The sequence below is a fragment of the Etheostoma spectabile genome, chromosome 17, assembly GCF_008692095.1.
Source record: "Etheostoma spectabile isolate EspeVRDwgs_2016 chromosome 17, UIUC_Espe_1.0, whole genome shotgun sequence".
Lineage (NCBI taxonomy): Eukaryota > Metazoa > Chordata > Actinopteri > Perciformes > Percidae > Etheostoma > Etheostoma spectabile.
Window position 1 is genome coordinate 23,168,633 of NC_045749.1, and position 8,779 is coordinate 23,177,411.

At 42.3% G+C, this 8,779-nt stretch overlaps 1 protein-coding gene across 1 annotated transcript in view; it reads left to right on the forward strand.

Annotated features, from left to right (window-relative positions):
* Positions 1–8,779, forward strand: part of LOC116705652 (growth arrest-specific protein 7) — a 62,662-nt gene that overhangs the window by 1,039 nt on the left and 52,844 nt on the right. The window lies entirely within an intron of this gene.

An 8,779-nucleotide genomic window follows, 5' to 3' on the forward strand; every position in this document is an offset into this window, starting at 1 on the left:
TCTCTAGCTTTCTCTCTCTCCCTCTCAGCCCCTCCCTCCCACCCTCTCTCAGAGACTTCAGCTGTTCTAACCACTTTCTTACTTGTGTGGCTCTTTGAGTTTGTGATTGAGTGGGTGAAGAAAGAATTAATATTTATATCACTGTCAAAACCCATTATGAGTCTGCCTGGCGCTCTGGGGTTTGTTGCAGCCTTGGAAAGATGAACATGAACTCAGACTGTGACCTGGCTTTAGGGAAGTAATGCCCAGCTAGATAAAGGCTCAGCCTTTAAGGCGGTATGAAGCAACAACAACATGCTTATCTGATGTTGGTCGACTTATCTCAGGTAGGGAGAAACTGGACTCTGCAGATGGTCCAGTTTCACCTCCTCCACATCTGAACCGGTCTGAGGAAGAATTCAGTCCTGGGTCGACAGCCCTGGTCCCGTCAGCGAGCCGTTTCCCACTCTTTGGGCTAAGCTGATTGGCTGCTGGCTGGAGTCTTAGATTTGACAGACAAATATCGGCCGATACTTGATTTTTATGGCAAGATACTTGGCAAGAAAATCTAAAGCAATCAACCAACATTCCTTCCCTTAACATAAAAAAACATTTTCTGATAAAGATGTTTGCACTTTATTCCCAAAGATGCCGCAGAAATATGAATTATTCCATATAATAATGCATATACCAAAACTTTACTGATTTACTGAAAAGCACTGGTTGCAGCCCTGGTTACCATACAAACAGATACTGTAGAGCTTCTCATAAGACTTTGTGTCAGCTGCTGGTGCCATGTTGGTGGCCCATAGTAAAACCAGTGGAATCCATTTGTGACTCGCACGTCAACGACCTGTCGGAGGCAGTTCCACACTCTGGTTACTCTGAGGCTGAAAATGACATTTCCGTAACAAATCAGGACTCCCCCACAAGTGTTGAAATATCAACATGGGCAGTTAACATGTAATAATAATAATAGAAGCGTTGCAGCTGGGCCTGCCAGGGGCCATCTAAAGGGGCCCTTCCCCTGACGCCTTCATGTGGAAGACTCATGTTATATATTTCTGTCCGAGGAAGCTGGCAAAGTTTGAGGTTGAGTGGTCCCTGATGACTTTGTTTAATAGATCTTTTATCAAGTCATTTTTTTACCTTTTTCTTTTATCTACTGGTATGCATTCTCAATCTAAAACCAATGCAAAACAAATGCAATAACAAAGGTAATCAAAGTCTGTAGCAATATCACAGGTACTCAACAGAAACGTCTGTCTGATTAGTATAACAAAGAAAGATGAATCCATTCTGTGTGACAGCACCCCCCCCCTGTCTTCTGGTTTGCGCTTCACAACCAACAGATACAAACTCTCCTTCATCCCTCAGCCATCTCACTGCTGAACTCAAATAGGATCAGGTCATATCAGCAAGACCACAGCCACGCATGATGAATATGTTGTTTTTGTGTTCTCACATTTTTGCTATTTATTGTTACATTTGTATTCATTGTGTGTACTTGTCACTGCTGCGAAACCAATTGGCGCTTAGGGGACAAATAAAGTTCTACTTGACTTGATGTTGAGTGCAGGTTGCCACGCCCTATACAATAAAGTGTGACTTTGAAGAGGTCAAGTCAAAGTCAATTCCTCTCATTTTAATGTTAGGCTCACATTCTCATTATTGTTGTTATTATTATAATTTGTATTATTATTATTATTATAGCATCATGTATTGGGTAACCCCTGTAGTGGAATGGGGTTATAGCACACAGCCAGGTTCTTCTCCTGCACACCAACCCTCGTGTGCTGACATCACACCAAAACTTCTGGTACCTCTGGTAGGCCCAGTGTGTTAGTTTCAGCACTGAAGAATCGGTTTGAGGTTTTCACACATCCAGCAGCCAAGTTGTCATAACGGGCTGTAGTAGATGTAATACTCCTTTAAAAAGACTGGTGGTGTGTGGCAGTAAGAAACCTTTAAAGTTAGTAGAATGAGTATAATAAGGGACATTTGGTATCAACTTCAGGTAATTGTGACAGAGAGAACTATTTGAAACCTTAATCTCTTTGGTTTTAGTCTACACCAGTGTAGCTATTTGGAGTTATAGCATGAAAAACATGAGCTCAGTTTAAGAGTAATAAGAGTTACTTTTCCAGTTTTTTTCCCCCTCATGCCGATGGACGTTGGCCAAAATCTAGTGAAATATTCCTCCATGTGCTCTGTAAATCTTTACTTGCTGGGATCACTGGACTAAAATGTGGTTTAGAGGTGCAAAAATGATGGATCAGTTTTTGCCCTTAGTCTGGATCAGCCATGTAGGCTGAGGACTTCCTGTGAATTAAAGAACTTTGCAGTAGGGTTGCATGTGTTGATTATGTTCTGGATGTAAATGGATTAGTTGTTCTGTCTCTAAAAGATGGATCAGTGTTTCCCAAAAAGCCAAATATGACGTCCTCAAAGGTCTTGTTTTGTCCTCAACTCAAAGATATTCAGTTTACTGTCTCAGAGGAGAGAGGAATCTAGAAAATATTCACATTTAACCAGCTGACATCAGAGAAGTTTGACTGTTTTCTTTCATAATAAAGTTGACTCAAACCGATTTGAAGATGGCCACATGGCATGGGTGCTATTATTGAGTCTTTGGTGTGTGGTTTGATGAAGTTAAGGGCATGTCGAGATGTCATGTGGTCATGTCAGAGAAGAAGGCAGGTGCTGGAGTTTAGGACGCAGATTAGCAACAGCCCACGTTTAGATGTTAAAACAAGCATTTGGATTTATACAATTGGGGCACATTTAGAGGGTTGATGTCACCCATCCATCTGTTATCCACTGCTTATTTTGCCGGGTCTTGGTGGTCTCACCACTACACTGCAATGGCTGAGTAAAGTAGGTGTGCTTGTTGGATTGTTGGTTTTGAACATTATAGAAATTGCAGTCACTCTTTTCCAATTCCAATGTTTGCGAGAATGGGAGGCGGGAGTTGAGACACTGCTTCACAATCTGACAAGTGCTTTTTTTTTAAAGCATGACAACTTAAGGGTAAGCTCAGACATCCATTGATACAAGAAGCCCACTGTGTTTCTTGTATCAAAGATTTCATTCTGTTTGTTAAGGTTTGGAGTGGTTAACTTTGCCTGCGCGGTTTAGCTCCCGTTTCCACCATGATAGTCCAGTAGAAGTCCTGCACTAATGCCAACCTTATTGAACCCATCTGCCTTTGAGTCTGATGCTCCATTAACATAACTGGAACCAGACCAACTCAGATCCTCATGTGAAGGGAGCAATGCACCGTTCCTGGCAGAGCCCCCTGGCCTCAGACTCATTCCAGCTGCTTCACACCCAGCTGTGAACTGCTCCAGTGTGCCTTGGAGGTCACACATTGGTAAAACAAGCAGAGCTACATCGCCTGGATGTGTGAGATCTTAATGAACTAGGGCTGGATCGTACAGATAGGGCAGAAAGCACACCTGTAGGAATTTGTACTAGTGTATACATTTTGACTATACCATGCTGACTGGTAGAGCCTTCACTTTCTGCACGCTTCCTTGCAGCAAAGTGAAAAGCGCCCGCTCTTTTGAGAATTGTCTTGTGTCCCACGGGATTTCAACGAGACCTCCATAGACCACGTAATACTGAAGCAGCGGAACCCCTGCCTGTACATAGTCTCACTTTAAAGAAAAATGTACAGTTTGGAACTTGGTTCCAAACTGTTTGGAAGTTTGGTATCCAAACTGGAGTCGACGCTGCATGGGACACCTAGTCAGGGTCACCAGTGAGGTTGTCTCTGGAGATGTCTTCAGGCCGTGACACACCAGTCTGATAACAGTGGAACAGTCTGGCAACATCGGTGACTCGAGTCTGGTCAGTGGGTTCTGTGGGTGAGGGGGGGGGGGTGGCCTTCATTTTGGCTGACTTGACATGCTTGGTTGGAAGGCGGGCTCTGCTGGCAGTCAGACTCAATGACCAATCTGATTGGTGGAGAGCTAATCCGGGATGAGCGTGACTAGAGTCTCTCAGAATCTGAGGAATATCTTTAAAACTGACCTTTGATCTGAGATGAAGATTCAGCAGCTGCTCGGCCTCTTTCGCCTTAAAATGTCTTCAGAAACACGTTTCGGTGAACTATTTTAGTAAAATATGAGATCGGATTCTGAACGAGCCACCATGACAGTCTGGTTTTGAATTTCTGGAGAATCCAGACCCACGTGACGTGTTTGTCCAATCAGCTGGGGGGTGGGGGGAGGTCAGTCCGACGGCCTTTTCTACCAACGGTCAGCTGTCTGGTTGGTATGTCACAGCCTTAAGTCTAACTTCTTTCATGTATTCCAAATCAAATACTTTTGAAATAAAATCCTATTTTCCGAGTACTCCATGAAGAGGTCCATGCTGCCTCAGATCTGTATCCACAGCAACAGCAGATGGTTGAGTCCGGTGTTGATGGGGAAGATGTGTCTCTTCTTGCACAGACAGCATTATCAACATTTGTGTGTCCACTTCCCCCATAGTGCACATATGATAGTTTTGCCCCAGAAAGGAAAGGTGATGTATTTAGGAGTAAATAATAGGAAACAGACACTTCCCCTCCGTGTCACACCTCTGTTCCCGAGCTCCGCTGCTATGGCGAGGGAGGAGAGGCAGCGGGCAGGCATACACTGTGTACCTCACTACTATTCTAACAGAAACTCCAGACTGGAGATTGCCCACGCTCTCCGTCTGCATCCCATCATGAAAGGCTTTGTGGCTGTTTACAGCACTGCTCCAGTATGTATACAGCTGGCGTTGGAGTTTGGTTTATGTGCATGCCTGCATGAAGGAGAAAACAGTAGACAAGCATACAGCTCAGACAAGCTCCATTTTTTTAGGAAGTAATAAATGCAATGAAGAAATGATTAGGTCTGCACTAAGATTATCTTACAGCCTCATTTGAAATGTTTAATGTCAGGCATTGACAGAATATGATCAATCCTAACCCTAACCCTTATCAGTTAAAACTGCTAAGAACTAACTTTCAACATCTTACTGAAAGATGAGTTCAACCATTTTATGTTGGGGTTATAATGCCTCTTCTTTTTGTCTTTGGAGTTTTATCTGAAATTAAAACTACCACTCAAAGAATATTGTATCTTACTGCGTAAGCACTATTTCCCTTGAGAAGGAATATAGAGGCATTTTGGATTCATATTTGTTGGCTAAAGGTAAAGCTGTTTACTCTGTTTCTGTAATGCTAGCTCAGCACTATGGAAAGTCTTCAACATAGTTTAGGATAAGGCTTTGTGGGCTGAATTTAGATTGATTTAAAGAAATTACATTTAAGTTTTAATTGGTTTGAGTTGGAAAATGGCTAGCTCTTTGAAGAATGGCAGCTGCTGTCTGCTTGGCTTCACTTTGGCAAAATAGTTACCGCAAAAAATGTGTCAAAATTATTCAGACATCCAGGAACTTCTCAAAGCAACCCTGTAGCATAATCCACTTCATGCCAAAACTTGCCGATAAATTGCAAGATAGGTTCATTACCCCGAGCAGAGCTAAAAATCTATAGAGTGGCACTGAACAACTGTATTTAGAGAGTTATTGGCAACGTTTCTCCAGATGTTCTGACATGTTTCTTACTGCAACCTTTAAAGCCTGCAAGAAGCCAGTATTTGGTATTTTACCTGGAGTATGAAACTATAGTCCTTCCCAGTCACCAAATCAGTATAAAGATCTTTTTTCCCAACAAGGATCCTGGTTTCCACATCCTCAGGGTCATGTTCAAGAACCTCTTGAAACCACACGCATGCGCGCACACACACACACGCACACAGTCACACAGTCAGGGGGTGCTGAGTCACTCAGGCTTGTGTGAGGACAGCAAAGCTTGGTAGTGTCCAGTAATCCAGCGTGTTGAAACGCCGGCCCCCTCACTCTACACAGCTCCCACCAATCAACCAATCAAGGGATCTCAGACAGCGACAGTTGCATCTAATGATTAACGTGTGTATGTGTGTTGACGCTGCTAACCTGTTGAAAGCTGACAGAGGGATTGTGACTCAGTTGTTGCTAGAGATGTTCCGATACCATTTTTTACCTCCCAATACCGAAACTTGTGCTATGGGTATCGGCCAATACCGAGTACCGATACCAGTGTGTTTAAAAAAAAAAAAAAAAGATCATACTGCACATGCATGACTGTGATATTATTATCATTAAACAGTAGTGCAACAGCAACTATAAGATTAGATATTTTTAAATTAAAGTGCGGCCACAACATTGTAAAATAAAGGTATTTCAATTTTTAAATAGAACAGTACAAAACTAACTAGTAAACAGTTTTAATGATTTCTTAAAAAACAAACTTGAAGGGCAGCCATTATGTACTAAAATAAAAAGACATTTAAATCTTTAAATAGTGCGGTATTTAACAATAGTGGAACAACAACCTATAAAGTAAACATAAAAAATGCAACTCAAAAGAGCAACAGCTACACAGTAAACAAAACTTTAAAACAAGTAGGCTACACATTGCAGTAGCATTTTAGCAATTTAGTATTACTCATAATTTCAAGAGCAAAGGCAAATTCTTCTTCCAGAAGATGAGCATTTCTGCCCTCTCTCCTCCTAGTCTGTTCCTTCTCGCATCAACAGTGTTGGACGCTGCACTGAACAGTCTCTCACTTTCAACACTGGTACAAGGAGCACAGAGAAACTTTGCAGCAGTGACAGCGAGGTTGGGAAACCGAATTTGGTTGACTCCCCAGTACTGGAATGGGCTGTCTGAGCATGGGACCGTTGGCCCTGTCAAATATGTCTGTATTTGAACTTGTGTGCTTGTGCTACTCGCCCCACGTTCCTCATCATGCTCCCGCAGGGTTTCCTCAAACAGGCCTTTCAAGCTGCTCTTTCTGCTGCTGCTGCTGTGCTTCCATACTTGGGGCTTTATGGGGGTTTTCTGGCATTGTCTCTTCTCCCTCAATTGCTTTGGCAATTATTGTGCCAGTATGTGACCCTCGGAACTCGTTGGCGTGCAGCACTGCACTTCGAGGGGTAAATGTTGACTCTCTGTCCACCCAGTGTGACGTTTAACTTAGCAAAGACATGGGGCACACGACAGAGCTTCAAATGTCCGTCGTAAAGCTGATTGCATGCACGTCTTTCAGCAAACACGAAATGTGTTCCCTAATATGTCATTTGGGTAGCGCAGTTTCTGAGACATATTTACGACCTGGCACAAAGTACCTTTGCTCCATTTCTCCATTAAGAAGCGAAATCCCACATTTTCGACGACAGACGGGTTGGTCATCCAGGAAAATAAACTCCAAAACTTTGTTGGTTATCGTTGTTGCTTTTTGGCTGTCTTTGGGGAATTTATCTCGTTGCTGGAAGGCAGTTTCGAGAGTTTGCTGCTGCAGTTCGTCCTTTTTTTCCCCCGTAGCTTTCGTAAATTAATGTGCTCTTTAGCGTTACGCGTCTTCAAATCTTTAATTAAGTTGCTGGTGTTGAAATTTGCAACACTCGTGCCACCCCTCAAAATTGCTTTCCCTAGAAGTTAAATAATACCCTGGGTTTGAACTGCCTGTAATGTCTGCAAAGAGGCAGAGTCCCTCCTGCAGGTCTCAGAGGAGGCTGTTCAGATCCAGGTGAAGGTTTACTATGCTGTTACTCTCTGACTGACCTCAAAGCGAGACTGACTATTTATTTAGAGGCATTGTCCAAGGGACGTTTACAAATGATCCTTCCAGGCAGGGAGCCAATGCCACTAAAATAGAGAGAACGTGAGGTAATTTGTTTCCATGATAAGATATTCTGTCTATGTTTGGGGGTGGGGGGAGGGTCTGTTTAAGATAAAATACCATTATAAACATTTGACATATACAGCTCCTCTTCTGTCACAACCTTTTAACCCTCTGAGCCCGAGACACTCGCCCACGAGTAAAAAAGTACCTCTGATTCTCTTTAATCAAAGTTAACTTGGCTTTAACACTCTGGGCCCTGAGGCCATTTTTACAGTTTAATTTCCGTCTGGATTTATTTTATAAAAAAGCTTGTAAAACATCAACCCTGTTGTCTACAGTCAAGATATGAACATCATTTTTTTTAGGACAAACTGGGTTATTGAATATTTGGGTTGCAGTGAGGTCACTTGCATGTTAAAAATGGAAGTAGGGCCTTAAAGATAAATAAATAAATAAATGAATCTTCCCGATATGTATGATATCACAGACATATAAGTAAAACCTCCTAAGCCATTTTCCATTCTAAAACACTTCTATATGTCTTGGGGTCACACTGTGAAGAAATAATCATATAACTTATACAGTTGACAATACAGCATTTTTTCCAAAAAAGTCAAGACGTTTTGCTCTCATGATATTTACTTATGCCAATAATAACTAATAAGTCATATTTATTGATGTTACACCCAAAGCAATGGTATACAAGCAAAAATGTGTCTAAATAGTGTACCATTTGGCCTTCATAGAGTATATAGGCATTTTGTCCCCTCTGGCCTTCCCTACAAGAGGGGTGCTTTTATCTCCCATATATGGGCATGTACTCCTGAAACAATAGGGGAGACAGAGAGAGAGACGGAGGAGCGAGCCAGCGCAGAAATGAGCCAAACGCAATGAATTATGGACATAAAGTTGACCAATCTTGGATATAACAGTATGGATTTAAAGCCCAAAGGGCTGAAGTTCAGGCTGGATAGAAAACCCCCTGTAGAGGCTAGAAAGGCAGGGAAAAGACCGCCGTAAACCCGAAAACGTCAGGATTTAAACGAAACCGAAAGTGAGTAAATCGCGTTGTATGGTTCAAAAGTTATTAAACTATG